Below are 20,649 nucleotides of genomic sequence, written 5' to 3'. Positions count from 1 at the left end.
CAATCTTATTTGAAATTAGATTTGAAGTGAATTAGATTTAGTGAGTGAAAAAAAAGAGACAGTATGAGAGACTAAGTGAATGTGGTCACTAACTTGAGAACGGAAACACTCACTTCAGCTTTATCACTCATACGGTCATTCACTCATTCATACAGTCAATTCCACACTCACTTGGTCACTCATACAATCACTCACCCACTTATATGGTCACTTATACGGTCATTGGCCCAATAACTTCTTGGTCACTCACACGGTGAAATGTCATGGGCGCAATTTTCGAGGGCAATGTACTGGGGACGAAACGTACCAGGGCCGGAATGTTGATGACGAAACATCGGGGGGGGGGTGAAATGGCGGAGCGAAATTTCTGGACCTCGATGTGCCCATTCATTAAAACGGGCCCTAGTTTTTACTGTCAATCATTCGTGGGTGAAATTCTCTGTAAATTAAACTTTATAAAAAAAAAGATTGTGTGTTTCAGAGAGAAAATACCCGAATACATCCCGTTTAGTTCAATACGATGTGTGAAGATCAGGAAAATGAAGGTGCCGTTTGCGTGGCGGACGTTGCGGCAAGGTGTCCATGATTCCAAGTTGTGTGATTATTGGTGACATTTCGGAAGATATGGCCAACAGTGACGACGACGACTGCACTAAACTGATGGACTTCAGAATAACTATGATCGAAATCCACTAGAAGTCTTGTTACAGGAGCCATCATCGGAATCTTGGGCCATCAAAGCCATTATGAGTCGTCTCCTAAGCTCAGGCGAGTCAAAACTGAACCAGACAAGCACTGGACGGGGACATCGCCAACTTCTAACTGAAGGATAGATCATGGAGATCCGTGGATCCTTCTAAATCCAGACACTGCCCCAGACCGGAAACCGATTTTTGGGCAACCTCGGGAAACCACAAACCACGTCAATGCGTATTGCTCAACCGAAATTCCTTAGAACTATGGGAAATGCATCCAACCAGTGACGAGCACCACATTCACGATGGTGACCCTGAACGGGACACTCTTTTCAGGATCGTCACCAACAACACCGATGGCCAGTGAAGGAAGGTGGTCACCCATCATCATTGGTTCGAGAACCATCGCGTTCAAGAGAAATGGGTGAAAATCGAACCATCTGATATTAACATGTTCTACAACGATCAGATGGTGCCGGAGGAATCAGCTGTCGTCCCAACATCAAATCAGGATCCGGATCCTAAAATGAAAACAAACAAAACAAAATGATCACATCTCGGGGAAAAAAAGACGGTAAAAACTGGTCCGGAGGAATTGATGGTACAGACAATCTTCACATACATGACAGTTGCACTGAAACGGAGTATCCGTCAGTGCGGACTCGAAGCGCAAAACGGATCCATATGGCGAGAATTGGCTGACAGAGAAACACGACTACACCATGCGGGATGGTCATCACTATTCTAGGCCTGCTGTTCCCATCCCCCCCCCCCCCCACACTGGTCAGCTGACGGCGCTCACACCCGTGGAGCAACCAGTACGACATCTCACTGTTAACGTCCGGTCTGAGGCGCCGCTCCGGAGTACATTCGCCTTATTATTCTGATGGTGCCAGTCATCGTCCATGGCTGCGAACCGTGGCGTGTTCGTGTAACCCAGCTACTTTGGAAGCCTAACCTGGCGGATGGCTTGAGGTTGGGAGGTCTAACCCCAGTAGTGCTATGTAGATCGGGCGTCCGCACAAATCCCGATATGGTAGCTTCGGGGGAAACCCGAGGCCGCCAGGTCGATCTCTAAGTCATCATCCGGGACTGGGCGAGTGCGCATGTAAAGGTAAAAGAACGGTGACCGGTAAAATCCATGATTTACCACTAAAACCTATTCTTTACCTAGGCGAGTTGGCAAAAGCCCGAAATACGCTTGGAAACGTTGTCATTTCGGATTGTACCAAGTCAAAGCGCGTTTTTAATGAACCAATTAACCGTCATGAACTAATTATAAAATAATAATTAACGCTCTAATGAATTAAGTCACCCACCAAGAAATTATAAGGGGCTGTTCAAGTATTACGTCAGCAAATTTTTGGCCATTTTTTTGTCCCCCGTCAGCAAAATATTTCATCAGCTCTGCCCCCCCCCCCCGTACCTATTAACGCATATTTGTGGGATCAGAGACGTACGCGCAGACGATCAAAAATATGTTTTTTTAATAGAAAAAAATTAAAATTTCGAAAGAAAATGCCTCCATTTACAAATCGTTCAAGTGACCTGTGGCACAATTCCAGAGCACTTAAGCGGTCCGTGGCACATTTTAAGATCACACAAGTAGGCCCCCATGGCACATTCACAGATCACTTAAGTGGCCCACGACACAGTTCCAGAACACTTAAGCAATCCGTGGCATATTTAGAGATATCTCTTGAGTGACACGTGGCACAGTTTTAAAGCATTTAAGCGGCCCTCACTGCGCTGCATAATTACGGATCACTTGAGTGATGCGTGGCACAGTTCTTGAGCACTTAAGTGGCCCGGACACATTTCCAGATCACTTGGATCAGCGAAACATTTAGAGATCACTAAAAAGTGGCCCTCTAGGGCACTTATCAATAGGGAGAATGCTAGTTTAGGTGCCCACAAAATTCGGGAAAGTTTATCTTGTTTTTGGCATTTGGAATTTGCTTTTAGAAAATATTTCACAACTAATGAGAGAAATATTTTCAAGATTGATGAAAATTGATATTTTTAATGAAAAATACTCTGAGAGTAAATAAAATATTCCAAAAATATAAGAGGCCCCCAGTTTGACTCGGAGCCCAGGGCTCACACCCGTTGAGGTGTGAATCTAGCTGTGTGAATCACCACTGTGTGTGAATCTAGATATCGCAGTATAAGTTGTTGGCTCTCACGCTTCATGGAAACGTTTTTGGCCCGCAATGTCTAAAAGGTTGGAGACCCCCACCTGTCCTAAGCGGTGTTTCTCAAAGCTGTGGCTCTTTGACTTTCAATCACCCTTGGCCCTTTAGCCTTCGGAGTCGAGACGCTATACAGCAGGCGTTTTAACCTGTAGTTCGCGAGCATCACGGTGCACCCGTAAAGCACCGAGATTACTCAAGCTCCTGTCTAATTACATGCTCACGAGCACTCCCATCTCTGCAAAGTGGGAAGGGCGGGGGGGGGGGGTATCAAAGTCCCAATTAAACACCCTGTACAAATTGCAGTCACCGATTATCGTTATTCTGATTTCAGGCAGGAGCGGCTCAAATTTATCTGCAAAGTCCCATATACCGCCATCAAAGATGAACCTTTCAGCAAGCTGACAGGGTTTTAGCCTAGGCGACTCTGGGACAAGGCATATTTTTTTAAGTACTAAGCCACACACACACACTACTGTTGACCAACCAAAATGTCCTTGACCATACATCCCGCTGTTAAAAGAAACTATCCTGCATTTTGTTCTAGAGTGGTTTTACCGTTCTTAATTGCACCGTTCAACTTGATCCACATTACAGCTTTTATTGATGAGCCATCATTACCATGCCCTCTTACAGCAGGACCCCCAGCTTGGGACCTTTGTCGAGCTACAGTGAATTTATAGCGTGAAAAAACGAACAAATTAGAATCGTCCAGGGCCCTATTGACAGGGCTGGGGTCACAACTGGATGCTTGGTCAGCCTGCGCAAGCAAGCATTTTGGTGCCTCCTTGTAACCTTGAACGATAGACTAAAGAGCGAAATTTGCTCTTCCTCTGGTCCGGCGCCCGGGGCACCAGACCCGCCTGCTCCCCCGTAATTGCAGCCCTTGCTACAAGCTTGTCAGCATCCACCCTTTCGGTGGGGACATGAGGCACCAAAATGCATACTTGTCCCCATGTGACAGACACTACATTCATGTGTCTGCCATTATGATCCCAGGCTCTGTCTGTTTCCTTATGTGTTTTAATCATCTTCATCGCCAGACAACGGCTCAAAAGTGTTATTGTCATGTGGGTTTTTAATATTAGAAATTTTAAAATTTTTTGTTGTCTAACTAAAGCCTAAGCTTCCGCCCCTTACAACCTGCAGCTCGGGTGCATCACACCCCCCTCTTGCACCCTCGCACCTGATTTCAGGCATACGCTTGTCAACATTAGCATATACCCCCCCCCCAAGCCGAGATTATAGTGTTATTTTGCAAGAAAAACGTAACCCCCCCCCCCCCGAGAAGAAAGAAATTGAAACCCCTCCTGAGAAAATTCTGCGTAAGTTTCTGCTTGTCAAACTTAACGAAAGCGTACTTATATTTTAATGATAGGCATAGTCAGTGCTCGCGACTGGAAAAAGGTTGAAGACCCCTGCTATATACAATAAAATCCGTTGTAACGAGGCCACAAAGGGCGTTCATATTGGTATGTGACAGTTTTACATAAATCGTAATAAACATTAATTATTCGTGTTAAAAATTAATTATTTCACCCATATCAGACGTGGATCTACAGGCGATACAGGGGTTGGTGGTGGCGATGGCTGCGATGCCCCCCTCCCCCACACTAGAAAACTGTATTATTGGCATAGGCGGAGGGGGATAATGATTGGCCGTGTGTCGGAGTCCCACATGGGTGCTCTTCTTCTGATGGTGCTCGTGACCCGAACAATAAAACTTGAAGAGCTTCCCCCCCACCCCTTCCAGCAATAAGTGCTCTATGCTCTGGCAGAGCCGTATGAGGCCTCATGGCCCCACATCCTAGAGTGGGACCCCTAGGCTGGAACCTCTGGCGGAACTTTTCAGACACACGGGCCTCTTTATTTCACTAGTTAATTTTTAGCGTGAAAAAACAAAAAATGAAGAGAATCGGCCCATACACTAAAGATAAATATGTACTATTATTGCTCTATGGTGATCTAGACCCCCAGATCTAGAGCCCTGCCAGCCCCATCCTGCCAGCATGTGGGCGATTCCTCCCTAGCTCGGCCCGGGGACCTAATAAAAATGATGAGATATGTTTAAATTTTCGAGAGTATGGATATAAATTGGTTGGCCGACATTTTTAGTCAGGTAGGGGTTCCCAGAAAAATTCCCTTTTGCCGTGGGCCCCATGATATCGCAGGTATAGGAATATTAGGAAAAATGGGAACCTTATTAGGGGCTATAAGCGGAAATTCTCCAAGCTGACTGATAGATAGACAGACCATTGTCAAGTACTTCAGCGGATTTAACGGATCAAGAAGGGGGTGGGTGGGAACTGCATGCGTACAGCACACTCGTTATCCGTCTCCTTACTTGTCAAAACAGTCACCTTGGTAGCTTCTTGCACTCAGAATGAAGTCCTCGCTATGACTCATCACTGGAATCGGAGTCTCGTCATGGTCAGTCAGTCACTCACTATCACGAGGTCCAGTGATCTCATCATTACCTCGTCCCTTTGTTTGTGGCCTCTTTGTCCGCCAACCAAAAGAGACGGTATTGTAAGCGTATGTGTGCATCAATAATGGCTCATCTCATGACATAAATGAACATCTGCTCCATAGTTTCTGTCCATTCGTCATGCCTTGATACAGCAGAGATTTTTCGGGGGCGTCTAAAGTAAAGGGTGCTCGATCTTTTAGGAGAATACCGGCCACTTCACTGATTTTGAAACGTGTCGCGTTACTTACGTGCTCGGCAATTGTGCCGCGGGCAGTACCGTCTCAACGCATCTGCCCGTGCGCCTCAAGAGAGGGGGAGGGCGGCTCGTAAAAATGAGATATAGTAGACATTTTCGAGGAGCATACACAATTTGCCTGGTAAGTAAGGCCTTAGAAACATCACTTGGAATGGGGCCCATGTTGCTCTTAAGACGGCCCTGGCCGCGGGTCACTCAAGCGAATAATCATATAAATTGTAAATATGCGGCGGATCACTTAAGTAATCTGGGAATGTGCCGCGGGGCACTTAAGGGTATGTCGCGGTCAATCGAGTGACTTGTAAATGTGCTGCGTGCCACTCGAGTGATGTGGAACTGCAGTACGGGCCATTAAAGTGATCTTTAAATGTGCCGCGGATCACTTAATTGATCTTGAAATGTGCCACGAACTGCTTAAGTTCTTGGAACTAGAAAAATTTCGCAATGCTCGTCACTCAAGTGATCTGTACATATGTCGCGGTAGACGTGGTATCGCGGTATGATATAGTGAGTACAGTATAGTGAGCAATTAAATATCCCATTTAATTGCTCTGCGAATGTGCCACGACGTTTAAATATTCTGGTACTGTGCGGCAGGTCGCTTAAGTGATCTGTGTATATATATATAAATGTGGGGCTTAGTTAACTTCTACAAATTCAGGTTTGAGGCCTCGGACCACATCAGATGACTACGAGGGTCATAGGTTCAGTATATATGGTCTAAAGTGTTTTAAACCTGTTGGCAGGGGCTTGTTTCTCACAGGTTTGGATCCAGGGCGAATGTGAATTTTTGGGGCACAATAAAATACGGTAGAGGGGCTCCAGAAGCACCTCTGGCTTTGACGCCACACCCAAGTAAGCCAAGTAGAAATTAATAATGCCAATTAAATTAATAAAATTACTCACGCGATAATGAATTATATTTCTGCTCGTAAAATAACGCTGTTCGATCAGAGTTCAGCTTGAGGGGGCCCGGGGTAAAAAAAAAAGCTTTAAGAGGATCTTCAATGTTAGGTTTGAAGAGAGCGGCCCGTGGAGCTTTATTAATTTTCATGAGGGAGGGATCATGGTCAGACCCTGGGTAGAATGGTACCGAATGCCATAGCTCCTACATCCTGCAGCAGGGTCCCCGAGTCTGAAGACTCTGGTGGAGCTCCATGGCTTCCGTGTGATCCCCCCCCCCCCCGATCATATTTCTAATGATCACGGTTAATTTCTATAACCACGGTTACCCCAGTTTGTAACAGGGCTGTTTTGATGCATGAGCGAATCCTAGCAGAACTGTATGAACGCATGGGCTTATCCGGCACGGGAAAGGGGATTTCAGATACATGACGAGAGGCAGTATGTAAATTGGCTGGTATTTCTGGCCAGATAGAAGGGCTAAGAACATCACTTTGCCTGTGAGGCTTCCATGCTGCTGGCAAAGCAGCTATGGAGAGGCAGGAATGGCCGTGCCCAGGGGCTTCAAATTCATTGATTACGTCATATAACGAGAATCTCACTATTACGAATAATTTACAATGAAACGCCAACTAAACACTGAATATATTTATTATTTATAACAGCAACTTTTTTTTCCTGCGATCTCTCGTTACAACGGCAATTGTTCGCCGTGAACTCTCGTTGTAATGGGAATTTTTTCCTATGATCTCTCATTTCACGGCAATTTTTTTCTATTGATGTCTCTAAAAAACGCCAGTTTTTCTTCTATGAGCTCTCGTTACAACCGCAATTTTTCTCCTGTGATATCTCGTTATGATGGCAACTTTTTTTTCCTGTGATATCTCTTTACAACGGCAATTTTTCCCAGTGATCTCTCGTTGCAAGGGCAATCCCCCCATGATCTTTGGTTATAGCGGCAATTTTAAAGAACGACCCGAAATTATCAAGATGGCTCTGGCCCCGCTATTATTGTCTCACCGGATCCCGCTTCTGGTAAGTGCGGCCCTGTTTGGATGTTATTATTATTGGTCGTGAATCGTCGTACAATTTCATGTTCAGAAATTAACATTGCGTTTCGACATGCACCGTACCGATTTATCCATTCGTAGTGAACTCTAGGCCCGTAGCCTGCAATTCCGTTGCAACGGATTCCACGAACAGCTGCACCATGATTTCTAGGGGGGGGGGGGTCTTAGAAGTTCTTTGTCCTAAAAATGTAACGGATTAGCTATTCTTCCGTAAGAAGTTGTGGGGGAGAAGGGCAGACTCTATGGAGGTGGGGAGAGCGGGCAGGCAGGAGTCATTCTAAGAACATTGAATGTTCTGTTTGAAGTCACGTGACGAAGACTTTGGACGACAACGTCGCGGCAGGGGAGGTTAGAAGTTAAGTCCAAGAGGTCCAGCTACTTTGTCCCATTGTCTCCCCCCCCCCCTTCCGTCTCCTGCAGACTTAAAATAACACGTGAGGCCCCGGTTGGGGGTGTGGGGGGGGGGGAAGAAGGTTTGTTGTTTTTTAGTAAAGAAAGGGTTTTTTTTTTAAGTGATGGTCATTGGATGATTCACTTGCACCATAAGCCAGTCATAATCGACGTTTTTTTTTCCAGTTTGCATTCTCACCTCCTCGTAAATTTTTCTTCAGTTGTTGCTAGAGCTAGGTCCAGTGGTGTTGTCCGTCTCTGTCTTAGACCGTATTAGGCATTTTATCTCTGGTCATCTTCAGCCAAGGCTGTTCTGGGTACAAGGTCGAATTTCGGTGCTCAAGGTAGGCCCAGCTATTTTATTTTTAAAAAATATAGTGTTTTGCACTCTTTTTTTCATAATTATATAATAAGCTTAATGGTCTAATTGTTTGCGGGAAGCCTGCAAAGATATTGATTTTCTGGTAAATTTATAACCTAAAAAATTAAAAATCTACGATACCGATTAAAAATCTGTGATACCTAGGCTATACCCTGTGTGATATAAAAAAAATCGGGGCTGACTTTTTTCTTCAGTGGGGGCCCTGGATGGGAAAAGGAATTATGGGGGGGGGGGGGTCAAACCTACTAGGGTTAAGGATTTTCGGTTAGTCAGTGAATATATGTTGATTGATTTTCAGGCAGTGCCGTCTTAAGACATGGGCCCACCCGGGCCTCACAAAAATGAGATCTAGTTGGGATTTTTGAGAATTTGCCTGGTAGGACCTAAGAAAAATCATTTGGCCCGGGGGCCCATGATGCTCTTCAGACGGCCGTGTTTTCAGGCACTAAAATCACGGGTCCCCTGGGCAAATATCACACTTGTTCATGAGGAAATCGGACTGTGTAAAATTGTATTGAATGAAGTGTTTTACAAAAAAAAAAAAAAAAATGCATAAATAAGTGTATGATAAATTAGTTTCAATACATAATTTTTGAATTAGAACCCCCCCCCCCCCCCTGCATTGTATTCAAATTATAAATCATTAGCGCACAAACTCGGGCCTGCTGGCTAAATTAGCCCGTTTGAGAATTTCATCCGGCTCACTTTGAAAAGTGTATTTAAAATGTATTTGAACTCTTGTACTGCCCGCATTGATATTTTTGTACCACAAAGGGCCCCACACGCCGAACAGTTTGTGCGCTGATGTATTTTAGATGCATGTAATAATTATACGCAGGAGGACGTTCGAGGGCTCCCACGACTGAAAGCGAAATTTTTTGTTCTGTCAAAAGTAATTTGAATTTAAATTACATCTAATTTTGAATTTTCCCCTTCAGGGGCCCACGAGTACGGTATTTGCCCTAAGACCACCATAATTTTTGGCCCTTAAATTATGGTGGTTTTTGGGCAAAGGCCGTACTCATGGCCCCAGGGTACCCATGGCCCTTACTGACAAGGGCTCCAGTCTGGGGCCCTGGAACAATTATCATTGTTTTTCATTTTGTAGCGTGAATATTATTATGTGTAATATAGGGGTACGCATAATTTTCCCGAGGGGAGGGTTTCAGATTTTTTTCTCTGTTGGGGGGGGGGGGGTTACGTTTTTTCCTGCAAAATAGCACTATAATTTTGGCTCAAGGGGGAAGGTTAGAACTTCAATCTCCCTTTGCGTACGCCAATGATGTGTAACAAAACGTATCTCGCGTGAATAAACTTATTTTCTGTAAATTGGTCCGTGAAAGATCTCAATAAGGAGCTCGGCAAAGACCCTAGCTTTGGACTCTGCTGCTGGGGGAGTGGGGGGCATGCAGTGCCGTATTTACGGGGGGGGGACTTAGCGGGCTATAGCCTAGAAGGGGGGGGTGGAATCTGAGGAATGAGTAGCCAAAAAGGTTTGTAGAATGGGAGAAGAGGGTGGAAAAATTTGTATATAAATCCTCGATAAATTCACCTATGCCCAGACAGCTACGAACTAGGTTAGTGAGTGACCAAAAAAGTGGCTTGGAGAGTTATCAAGCACGTGAGTGAGCAAAAGAGTGACTTGAAGCATGAGCATGCATGTGAATGAACAAAAAATAGTGACATACAAAGTAAGGGACTGGGCGATCTAGGGCATGTGCAAACGTGTAAATGATCAAAAGAGTAATTTAGAGAGTGCGCGTAAACTTATGAATGAACAAAAAATGACCTACAGCCCGTTCAAACATGTGAAACGTGTAAATGATCAAATGAGTGACCTATAAAGCAAGGAACCATGTCAGTGAGTGACCAAAAGAGTGTACAAGCATATGAGTGACTAAAAGATTGACTTAGATAGTGTGTGAGCATGATAGTGACCATGGGAGTGACTTAGAGACACAGTTGTACATGCAGGGGGAGGGGGGGGCGCAAGCGTGTTATAGCATAGGATGGTGAATTTTAGGAAAGTAGTCAAGAAAATTGAACTTGATTGGGAGGAGGGCGGCAAGATTCGTGTAGCCCGCAGGTGAAGAAACCATAAATGCGCCTCTTTGGCATGGTCCCACTTTTGGAAAAATCACGCTTCATGCATTCATTCATTTTAACAGTGAAATTATGTGACTCCGAACGAGAATCATTCATTTCAGGACAACAACAAATTGGTACCTTAATCAATTTCTAGCATAGTGAAACCTTACTGCAATGATACTCGATATAACGGTAAATCCCTCTATAACGATATTTTTTCAAGTCTTGTTTGAAAACGCCTATAGTCTAATGCAGTGTTTTTCCGAAGTGGACAATATGGCCTCCTGGAGGGGGATGGAAGGTCTGGGGGGGGGGAGTGATAGAAGCTACGGGTATAACATAGTATCTTATGGATTCGCTTAAATCGGGGACGATGAGGGTAAAAAATTTCTTAAGAATGGAGGCGATGGAACAAAAAGTTTGGGAAACTATGGTTTAATGTTTAACTGCTACCTCTCGATGTGATAATTCCTGTACAACGATATTTTTTGGTGGTCCGCAGAGTATCGTTATATCGAGATTTCACTGTAATTTAAAATGCTTTCTGAAGGTTGGTAATTCGTCGAAAAATTTCTCTGGAAGAGATTCTTTTACCCCCAAAAAAAGAATGTGTGCCCAGTGAGGTTTTAGGGGTGATTCAAGTATTACGTCAGCATCGGGGGGGGGGGGGGGAGAGGGAGGGTGTTTCAGATTTGCTTACTTTTGATGACAAGGGGGGAGGAGGGTTTGAAGGTTGCTTACGTCATCAACCACCCCTCTTTGAAGATATGAAATATTCTAAGCTGATGACGAAATTGTGCTGGCGGGGGGTCAGCGTTTTGCTGACTTTTGCTGACGGGGGGGGGGGGGTCAAAAATGGCTGAAAATCTGCTTACGTAATACTTGAATGGCCCCTTAACGCGTTCCTGTCCCACTCGGGGCGACCCGGAAGACCTGAAGTGCGTAGAGGGGTCTCATGAAAATGAGGTGTGATTAAATATTTTGAGAGAAGCGTGGAAATTGGTAGGCAGAGAGAAACAGATATTTCTACAGCCAAAAGGCCTCAGAAAAAACGCTTCGCCCTGGGGGTCCATGAGGGTCTCGAGACGGCCCTGTGCGTGCCCCTTTCAAAAGTCGTTCCTACGTACGCCCCTGGAAGAGCCCTCGATTTAATGGAAAAAATGAATTCGAAGAAATTTGATTTAATCTGTCACGCCCTATGTGTTTCTCGAAGTGTGCGTCGCGGCTCCTTGGACCATCGCCAACCTTTGTCGTGCCGTCGTGGTGAGCTGCAGATATTGATTTGCGTACGTATTTATGCTTTGAAAAGTTTTCTTTTTGAGAAAAAAATCCACCCGCAGAGATGAACTATGAATCGGGAGGGGATGCCACTCATGACAAAAGTTTGATAACCACTGTTACGGTAAATGTGATGAATCGGGATATTATACATAATAACCGGTTTTTGTGCATTTTGGTATGTTTAAATTTATCATTTTTACCGGCGGTTATGCTTAGTAAGCTAAAGGTCGTTGGTAAATATGATAAATTTCCCTAAATTAATCACTTTCACCGGCGATTATGCATAATATCCAAACGTCGCGTTGTTGGTAAACATCATAAATAGTACTACACGATATACACTTACTGTACATGATAATTTTTACATGTATTGTATCATTATATCGGGGTCTGACTATATTCACATATACTAGACTCATTCGGAATTTTTTTTTGTTTATCAAATTCACCAATTACACTGGGGTACTATGCCCAGATAAAGACGATAAATTTCAAATGTTTATCAAATTCACCAACGACGCTTAGGTATTATGCGTATTCTTCGGTAAATGTGAAAAATTTAATCAAACTCACCAAGACGATTGGTATAACCAATTTATTACATCTACTGTAACATTGATTCTCACTTTTGTCACGGTGGCCCCCTTGCCCAGGTCGTGGTTCGCTGCGTCTCCCCAAAATAATTTAGTAGGTATTTTCACACTTATATATAAGAACCACACTGCACAGCATAAATAGGCGCAAAAATCGACCCCCCAGCTCACTGCGCATCCCTGACAAAATCCCTAATTCTCCCAGAAGCCGCGAAGCACACTTTGAGAAACACTGCAGTTGGTCTACGCAGTTGCACTTCGACATGGACTCCCGGTTAGCGTATTTATCACGAAGCCCCTTTATAACAGATTCACGCTTAATTAATAATGATGATACTAACCTCCCTTCCGCGGACACCGGTGGGACAAAAAAATTCGTCCGTAAAAGATGAGTTATCAAGAGTTTGAAAAGCATTAGAGTTTCATGCACGAGGAAATTATTATTTGGCCGTAAAGGATGAGTGATCGTATCTGAGGGAGGGGGGGGATGTCAGTTAAGAGAATTTTACTGTATTCACCCCCACCCCCTGACATGTAGGTCTACTTACTTCCATGGGAAGAATGTCTCGACATGCGAGCAGTCCAAGCAGTGGCGTACGCAAGGTAGACGTTTTGGTTTAAACATTCTTCAAGTGCCCTGTCAAGGTTTTTGTTTTTTTGGGGTAAAAAAATGGATTCTCCCCACAAGAAGAAAAACAATCGATTCCCCCCCCTCCATCGTCCTTTGAGAAAATCCCGCATATGCTACTGTTCAAGTAACTAGTGAAAAATATTTTCGTAAAATTTTCCAGTTTCTCTACAAAAGTAAAGGGCTGGTAGAAGCTGTACGTACATAATTGTCAGGGCTCCTAGTGACCTGGAAAATTAGGGAAATGAAAAATGGGGGGGGGGGGATCAAAGAAATGTAAAATATCTGGCAAAGGAAATAGATAAATATTTGCCATAAGTCGGGGAAAAAACTCCAAAAACAAAAATTCGAAATTTGGAAAAGGTTAAGATTTTGAATTATATTTATTTCTTATGGAATTGGTCGGGGGAAAAAAGAGAAATTTTAGGAAAATTTTTGAATTTTCTTCAGGAAAAATCGGAGATTTTTTGAGTTTCCATTATGTACAGTCGGTAGTTTTTGAGTGCTGGTCAAAGATTTATTTTTGGTCAGAGAAAATCAGGGAAATTTCTTTAGGTTTGGTCAAAAAAAAATTTGGTCTGGAAAATTTTTAATTTTTGGGCAGGGAAATGTTTTAGTTTTGGTCAGAAAATATCAGGGAAATGGCCGAGCAGATTTTGCTGGAAACCCTGTTTTGAGTTTTGTCAGGGAAAAGTTGTCAGTTTTCGTCACTGAAAGTCAGGAAAATTTTTTAACCTTTGTCAGGGAAAATCGGGAAATTTTTCAGTTTCTCTCAAACAAATTTTTGAGTTTTGATCAACGAAATTTTTGAATTTGGTGAAGGAAAAATAACGGAAAAAATGGTAAAGCAGATAATGCTGGGAAGCCTGTATTGTGCTAAACATGATTTTCTTTAACATGAAATGACATAACATGAAATGTGGTTCCCTAGTGCTGTGAGCACCCATAGCAACCAAAAGTCTCTTCAATTTTTTTTGTGGACTCTTTATTATCAGACTTGGCAGGCTCCAGCGGGGGTTTTTAGTACTGTATAGGTCTATATGCACAAGACCACAAAAGGTGTCTGAACAAGCACGCATTTGGCACCCCGGTGTGATGTTAAAAGAGTTGTGAACAACTGTGAAAGATGTTAGTGAACAAGAGAGTCGGCGAGCACGTCAGTGAATAATTGTAATAGAGGGTGTGCAAGCATGTGAGTGACAAAGAGTGACCTGGAAAGTGTATGAGTATGGAAGTCACCAATCTCGAGTGCGCAAGCATGTCAGAGACCGAAAGAGTGACTTGAGGACAGAAGCGTATTTACGGGACTGGGGCCATTCGGGTTATAGCACAGGTTGGTGATTTCGACGAATGAGTGATCAAGAAAATTAGACTAGAATAGAAGGAGGGCGAAAAAACAATAAATCCCCCTCTGCATTCGAGACTACACGTTCAGGGGCGCAGAGGTATGCACAGGGAGGAGACAAGGGGCCTCCCACCAAGCCGACCAAAAATTAGGAGAAAAAAAATTTAAATATCGAAAGAAAACACTTTTTATATGTTATTTTAACCAATTTCTGTTAATTTAAATCAGTGATTCCCAACGTGGGCGTTAACGCCAACTGGGGGGGGGGGCGATAGAATGTTCCAGGGGGGCCGGTAGAAGCTACGGGTATAGCATTGCGTTGGGGGGCGGTGAGAAAAAAATTTCTGAAGAAGGGGGCGTTGAGACAAAAAAGGTTGGGAAACTATGATTTAAATGGTTATTGAAGGTTAGTTACTCAAAATTTCTCGTTAATAAAATGTTTGTGCCCCTCTCGAAAGGTTGACCTTGCCTGCACCCGTGCTAGGGTCGTCTCAAAAGAATCATGGGCCCAGGGCAAAGTGATTTATCCCCTATCTTGCTAGAAATAATTGTCCAGCAATTCACATGCTTAGACTTGAGAATTTTGTGAGCTCCCCGTGCTCCTGGGACCAGAGCCGCCCTTAGGGCATGGGCGGAGATACGGGGGATCGTGGGGGGCACTGCCCCCCAGCGTCAAAGGTGGAGCCGACTGATCTAATGTATAAATGTACATACGAATTGACATCATCTTGCGCCCCAGCAATAATGACCGTGCCCCCCCAGACTTCCAAGTATCTCCGCCTATGCCTTAGGGGTGTGCGACAGGTGCGGTCGCACCGGGCCCCGTATTTATGATATAACAATAATTTCTCTCATAAATTCAGGATTTTCATCAATTCTGGAAATCTGCATTTTTCATCTGGAAATAAATAATTCTGTAATTATTTTTTTTTGATAAATTCTGAATTTCCATCGATTATTGGCTGTGGTTCTCAAACCTTTGTCACTCGCGGCTCCTTTGCCCAATTCATGGTTCCTTTGCGGCTCCCTAGTAGAGAGGTTTAGTAGATATTTTCATTTATAAAAGAACCATTTCAAAGCATAAATCTATCCCCAACTCGCCGCGACGCACACTTTGCGAAACACTGGATTCTGGAATTCGGAATTTTTTCATCCGATTCTGGAATTCGGGATATTCGTCAATTCTGGAATTATTTCGTGCACTTATTCTGAATTTGCGTGGTGCTGGGATTACTACTTTCACACATTCTGAATGTTAATTTTTTGAATTTTGGATTCCCCTCAAAGGAGGAAAAAAAAAATCTGGGTTAAGGCCCTCTCCCACGTCTGGTAAGGGTGGCCCTGGTTGGGGCCCTCGGGCGATGGCCTAATGACCCTATGAGTTACATGCACAGTCTATACCTCAAAAACCCTTGAAACGAGTCATTTCCTTCACTCGATATCTGCACCGATATCATGTTCAGGTAATCATTGAATCATTTTTATTTCATTGCCGGGGTCCTCCACTGTAAATCATGGACGCATTAAGAGACGCTATAAACGATCTCTGAAAATAAACAGAACTAGCCACTCCCGGAGCTGTTTTTAATCTCGCTCGCACCAGCATCAATCAGTGGTAATAACAACCACACACACATACACATTACACTGCATACAAAAGAGAGGCTTCGAATAGTAACTATTTTTCCAAAACGGTCTTGGTAATTTCCGCGCTGCGCATGTCTAACAGGAAGCAGCTTTTTCCTTTCGCTTCTAGTCGCTCACTAGAGCCTTTCCTGTCTGTCGCCAATGGGCCCTTTTTTTTATATATGTTTTGCTTGCCTTTTTCCGAAGACACATAAACTATCGCAGCCAACCATTTAGAAACACATAAAAGTTGTTGGTTTTAATCGTTGTTGTATGTGTATACAAACCGACCGCGCTCTCGTATATTTGAGACAACATCCAAAGGAGTCACTCAGTCAGTCAGTTCGAACTTTGTATCGACAGACAAAGTCCAAACTTTGTCGAGTCACCACCTTTTTTTTCTCTCTCGCTCTCTTCTCTCTCATTAGGTTTTTTTTTGTTTGTTACTTTATGGTTCCGTCCCGTCCAATCGGCGGATCCAAACTCGTGCGTTAATGCATTTTAGTTTTAGCCACGGTGTGGTTGGTGTTGGTGGTCGCGCCTCATTCTTTACATTTTGGACTTATGGTGTTTAGCACGACGCGCGTGTGTATGTGGGAATCCGTTCTGAATCATTCGACTGCAAGGTTGGCGTGATCTTTGCGTGTTTGTGCAGATGAGACATCGGTGGTGGTGGTATTCGTCGTTGGATGTTCGAGGATTTCAATTCGTCATTGTAATGTAAGTTCAGTTATCTAATTTTATTGTTTTTGGTAATTTTTCGGTATGCGCAGTGGATCCTGCTCATAACCTTCCCAAAAAAGAAAAAAACGTTGTAAGCGGGGAGGAAATGCTTTTTAAACGGGAAATATCGATGATTTATAGTGTACCATGGAAGTAAGTCCTACTAAGCGGGGGAAAACGTTATAAACGGGATCCATTGCAATTTTGATGTTTGTGTCGTGGAAGGTGGAGGATGAGCGAATGTGCCGCGTAAATATCACTGGTTATATTTGGCGCTTGCTAACCATTAAAAATATCGAGGTGTGCGCCGCAGATTTTAACTATTGGTTTGGGTGTGAAATATAACCATTGGCATAAATGTGCCGTGAAATTCTAGCCATTAGCATAAGTGTGCCGTAAAATGTTAGACCGTAAATGTAGCCGTAGAATTATTTTAGGTGTGTAGCAAATATTTAGTCAGTGCGGATCTGGGGGGGGGGGTGATTCCTTCCTATGCTCTGGCTTCTCTTCAAACATCGAGTTAATCTTTCGCCGATTCCTTCCTCTAGATCCGCGCGATAGTTCGTGAAAATTTTCGGCTCTTCAATATTGTAATACTGCATTCAATAAAAGCCATTGAAAATTACCTGCATCCACGTTTTCGATACAGGGCAACAAACTCAAGAAAACGATCAAAAAACAGGGAAAAACCGGGAATTTTTTTTCAAAAAGAAGTCTGGACAGAGAAATGAAGTTGAAAAAAACAAAAAAACTGGAACTGTCCAGGAAAATACGGGACGCATGGTCACGATATTCACAAGATCCGCCGCTGTATTTAGCCAATAGTTTAGGTGCACTGCTGATAATCTTAGCCAATGGTATAAAATTTGCCGAGTTTTTTTTTTTGGTTTGTTAGTGACATTATTGTTCCGTCCCGTTCAATCGGCGAATTCGAACTCGAGGGTGTAATGCATTTTAGCCAAGCTGTGGCTCATACTTTACATTTTCAAATACGCGTTTCGCTCGCGGGAATCAGTTCTGAATCATTCGACTGTGTTGGCGTGATATTTGTGTGATTCGGGTGGTGTTCGTCTTCGGATGTTGGAGGATTTCCATTGGTCAATGTGATGCAAGTTCAAAATTATCCAATTTCAAGGAAACAGTTATTTTCCGGATATTATGTTGAGGTGAACTCGGAAAGAAAAGTTATCACGTGTTCGCCGGGACTCGAACCCAGACCCTCTTGCATACCGGGCAAGCATGTCACCATCTACACCACTGGAGACATGGCCCTGCCTTCCTTATTTCACGCACTGTGGCGTGAGGCGCTGAAGTAGAGCTCACTTCAGCATAATATCCGGAAAATAACTGTTTCCTTTATCTCGAGCTGAGGAAAAGCCACCTATCTCTTATCCAATTTCGTTGTTCTGGTATGTTCGTTTTATCATATGATACGCATAGCCACCGGAACCTAAGGGCTGAGGCCATTTGATTTCCCCCCCCCCTCCAATACATTTTGTTCGGGGGCTTGCTGAAAACCAATGCTTTGGACCTCCCTCCCCCCCACCCCTCCGTACGCTCTTGCGTCCCGTATATACGGGACGACCATCAATTTTCAGCCCCGCCATTGTTGTCTTTATGTTGGCGCCTCTGATGTCACTGAGGTTGAGCGAATACCTCTGGTTATACAGTAAATACTCTCTTTTGCGGTCACTGGCGTGACGATAAAAATTCGTCCGTAAAAGAGGGGCTAATCAGGGTTTTGAAATGCATACTTCTATAATACAACGGGAAATTGTTATTTGGCCGTAAAAGGGAGGGGGGTGAGAGGGGTGTCCGTTAAGAATAGTTTTATTGTATTTGGTATGTACTAACCGTACGGGGTACGCAGGATTGACCGTTGGGGGGGGCACAAAAGACTTGGGGGGGGGGTGGAAGGAGAACTAAAATTTTCTTCCCGCAAAATTGAGTTGCCACCCTTCAAAAAGCATTTAAATTAACAGAAATCGGTTAAAATCTATTCTATAAATACAGTAAAACCTGCCTTCAACAAAACCTGTATTAAGCGGGAACCTGTCTTTAACGGAAGAAAATCTCGCGATTTCAATGTCAAAATACACACATTAAAAATTCTAGATTAAACGGAACGTGTCTAACGCGGAAACGGAAAGGACAATTTTACCCTTTAACGGAAAATTTCATACGGAGACTTCGACCGTTTCGCGACCAATTGACCACCAAACCAAACGAAATCAAAGACTAATTTTTATTGTCACGCCAGTGACCGCATAAGAGAGTATTTACTGTATAACCAGAGGTATTCGCTCAACCTCAGTGATATTAGAGGCGCCGACATGAAGAAAACAATGGTGGGGCTGAAAATTGCTGGTCGTCCCGTCCCGTATACGGGACTCAAGCGCGTACGCAGTGGGGGAGGCCCATTGCATTTTTTTTTCCAGAAATTATTGGGAGGGCTCAGTCCCTCTAATCGGGGTTCTGGGTCCCTTCAGCCCACAACTAGAAACAAATAAAGTCCATTTAGTCACCCGGAACAAACGTTAATTTTTTGTGCGCACCCTCCCCATACGGTTTCAGATGAACAAAGAGTAAACTTGGCTCTCGGGGTACCTGCTTACGGCTCATTTTCTGAGTCCTTTTCACGAGACAGATACATCTGTATTCAAACAAAAAAAATTGACTTTCGTTAGAGTGAGTGCGGGCGCCCCTCCTCTACGCGCGAGACCCTGTGCGACAACCCCCCCCCCCTCCTCCTCCTAAGGGCGGCTCTGCAGACCACAACCACAGTTGTTGCTTTAACAAGGCTAAGGCTGTCACGTAACAAGTTGCTCGCGGGCAGTACCCGGAAGTCCCCATGTGTTTAGACACGGCCCTGATCTCGATTGACTCTACATCCGATATGGGAATGGAGTTGGAAAGAATGTTATTTTCAGTGACCGTTTTCTATGTCAACTTGGCCGACCGGAATTCCAAGCCCGGATTTCCTGTATGCACACTACGGAGAGCACTATTTGCTTTGGCTTCTGAATTTTTGGTTTCCTTATGAGTTCCTGTTGGGAGTCTGGATGTTAGGGCTGTGCCGGTTCGATAACGTGACATGCTCTTCAAACATGTTTTTATAGATCAGACAAGGTATGAAGCTTACCTATTACGATGAATCCTTATTTGATGATACCAGGGAATACTTTTACACATGAGCGCGGGGGGGGGGGGGTGCGATGTCTCGCCAAAACAGAAATTTAAGGGGGTCTAGCTTCAAAAATGTTTGGTAAGTCAGGTATTTAAATTTTGAGAACCCATTATGGGGGTCCCTGGGCAATCGCCCTACTTGCTCATTTAAAAATTTGCCCTGTGTGATACCAGGGCTCCACTTTGGCATAAAGCGGCTTTGGATAAAACTGGAAATGGGAGCCCCATAGGCGGTGATAGACTTGGAAGTCTGGGGGGGGGGACACGATGATGTCAATTCATATATACATATTTAAGGCATCGAAAATCGATGCCATGAGCAAATGCTCTGCTTGTCCAGGAAGAAATCGGGCACCAGGGCTTAACTGAAATGAGGTGGCCTTGGGCAAAGCTGGAATTAAGGGAGCTCTGCTACTAGGGTCAGAGATGTTTGGTCAGTAAATACTGAATGTGGTGCTCAAATTCTGAAGCACCCAAAATTGTGCCCGAGCAAAGTTGTGGCCGTAACCGCAAGAGCTAAGGTTTCATTCCCCCTCCCCCACATCTTCGAGCGCATATTCTGAGAAACACCTATAATTTCATCACCGAATTTCATCTAAATTCGTTGATTCTTGAAGCTGCAATACTCAATGAACCGCTACAGGCTCGTATATCGGCGAAGTTATTTTATGACCACCCTATATATATATCTGATTTTGTAAATTTGCGCGTCAGTTTTGTCTGACAATAATCCCTTCCTTGTCAGGCGCGAGGACGGCCCTGGTTCTTTTGGTGAATACATGTTTAAATTTTGAGGGATGATTTGATTTCCCCTCAAACTC

The 20,649-nt window shown here is 43.9% G+C and overlaps 1 protein-coding gene across 2 annotated transcripts in view; it reads left to right on the top strand.

Moving 5' to 3' along the window:
• Positions 1–7,198: 7,198 nt before the first annotated feature.
• LOC149084402 (uncharacterized) overlaps positions 7,199–20,649 on the top strand; it is a 28,413-nt gene continuing 14,962 nt past the window's right edge. Inside the window, exons 1-2 of one of the 2 annotated variants that reach the window (XM_089234791.1) lie at positions 7,199–7,551; positions 8,163–8,320. The gene's annotated coding sequence lies outside the window, so the exon portion shown is untranslated. Of the gene's footprint in view, positions 7,552–8,162; positions 8,321–16,151; positions 16,640–20,649 lie in introns of those variants that run through there. The other variant, XM_089234790.1, reaches the window with a different exon arrangement.

The sequence above is a fragment of the Pholcus phalangioides genome, unplaced genomic scaffold (genome assembly GCF_987345545.1).
Source record: "Pholcus phalangioides strain wild (caught in Gottingen) unplaced genomic scaffold, Ppha-v1.0 ptg000008l_1, whole genome shotgun sequence".
NCBI lineage: Eukaryota > Metazoa > Arthropoda > Arachnida > Araneae > Pholcidae > Pholcus > Pholcus phalangioides.
The sequence above is the reverse complement of the archived record's forward strand: the minus strand, read 5'-3'. Positions and strand labels throughout refer to the sequence as shown.